This window comes from Capra hircus, chromosome 8, assembly GCF_001704415.2.
Source record: "Capra hircus breed San Clemente chromosome 8, ASM170441v1, whole genome shotgun sequence".
In the NCBI taxonomy this organism is placed as follows: Eukaryota; Metazoa; Chordata; class Mammalia; order Artiodactyla; family Bovidae; genus Capra; species Capra hircus.
The window spans coordinates 43,593,954-43,596,025 of NC_030815.1; the positions used below are offsets into that span (position 1 = coordinate 43,593,954).

Here is a 2,072-nt window from a genome sequence, read left to right on the forward strand (position 1 = left end):
ACACGTCAGCTGCTAAGCCCTTTGGCTACAGCAGCACCTACTTCCTGGCACCAATTTCAGTATCAATAAGGAAAACCTAAGTTATGCTGTGGTAACAAATTGCAGCCTAATGTCCCAAACTTAATGCCATCAAGATTTATTGTACTGTCCATAATACACCTGTAACACAGGTCAGCACCGGACCGCTACTCCCTGCAGTCCCTGGGGAAGCCAGGCTGATTGCCATCTGCACACTTGATTCCATGATCACCACGATGGGGAAAAAGAACCTGAGGAGCTGCACACTGGCTTTGAAAGCTCCCATCTGGAATGGACACGTCATGTCGTTTCCACTGATGTTTCATGGGCAAGGCAGGTCACATGGTCATGCCTACCATCAAAAGCGGGAGGGCAGTACCCAGAAAAACAGCTGGAGGAACTGAAAACAATCAATGACTCCTGTTGCAGGTTACATGCTTGGGTCAGAATACTCACTGTGCGCAAAGCTGCATACCGACAGAAAAGAACTGGCAGGGGCCGCCTTCTTCTGCCGCTCCTGGTGCTGGCTGTGTGCTCGTTCTGGGGGGACGTGGTACCTCTTTTGTGAAGCGGCCGCTAGGAGACCCCAGCGCTCACCATGGTGGGCAAAAAGCCCAAGGAAGGAGTCAAGACTGAGGACAATGATCACATTAATTTGAAGGTGGTAGGGAAGGATGGTTCTGGGGTGAGAGTTTAACAGGCGTACACCACTTAGTAAACTAAAGAAAGCCTACTGCGAAGGACAGGGCTTGTCAGTGAGGCAGATCAGATTCCAATTTGACAGGCAGTCAATCAGTGAACCGACACAACTGCACAGCTGGAGATGGAAGATGAAGATACAATGGACGTATTCCAGTAGCAGACAGGAGGTGTCTACTAAAAAGGGAACCTGCTACTTTACTCCAGAATTCTGTTCTCCCAGACCAAGAAGACATTCTCAATTAGAAAACTGCAATCTGGTCCCACCACGTCCTATTACAGTAAGAGCTTCTCTATTCTTTCATTTTCCCCTTCCTCATTCCTTTATTGTACATAAAGTAACTGGTGTATGTGTACAAGTATATTTCATTTTTTAACTAACTGGCCAATGGTATGTTTTGATTGACATAACATGGAGACGGGACAGGGAAAAACACTGATTCTGTGAAAATACCCCCTTTTCTCCATTAGTGGCACGCTCATCAGCTCTTATCTTTATATTCCAGTAAGTTATTTTGCTCTCACTGTTTAACAAAAAAAAAGAAACAAAACAACAACAACATAAAAATTCTTGCATACCTTGTTCAATTGGAGAATTTTAATGTTTTTCATTTATCATTGTAAAACCAAGGACAATTTTATAACTTTTTTGTACGTAGCTGATACATGTAGGGCAATCTGTCTTTAAGCAGGGATAAATTACTCTAAAAGAAATGAATCCTAGATAGCTTTCCCTTCAAGTCAAGCATCTTGTTGTTTAAATAAACTCATTTACAAAAAAAAAAAAAGGAACTGGCAGGGGAGAGTTCTCAGTCTTACATTCACTCTCTCTTTGTTCCTGCTGACCTTCAAAAAGATCAATCTTTTTTTTTTTCCCCAAGAATATCTTAATTCATAAAATGTTTTTATTTTTAATAAAAAATATTAAAGTTAATATACCCAAAGGAAAGTGCATAAATCATGAGTATACAGCCTGACGAATGATCACAAAGTAACCCTAAGAGGTCAGCTACATAAGGCTAGGAGCAAGCTTGCTGTCGGGGGTGCCCAGCCCCTTTCAGGCCTCTCCTTCCCCCTCCTAATGGGAACACCCCTCGGACTTCCAACTCATTCATTCAACTCGGATTTATCAGCCAGGGGCCGGAACTCCAGTCCTGGCAGGTGTTACAAACCCGAGCAGGAAAGCTGATCTTATGAAGCTTCCTGTCAGAGGGCTGGCTTATCTGGGGAGGGACATATTTCAGACAGGGTTTGGTGGTGTGTATTTGGGGGGAGAACTCTCTAAACCCCTTATTGATGAGTGTTGCCTTTATTACCTGTTTATTTAAGCACATTCAGCATTTCATAACAGAGCC

General features: G+C 43.4%; 1 pseudogene; it reads left to right on the forward strand.

The window, feature by feature from the left end:
* Positions 566-958, forward strand: LOC102183789 (annotated as a pseudogene).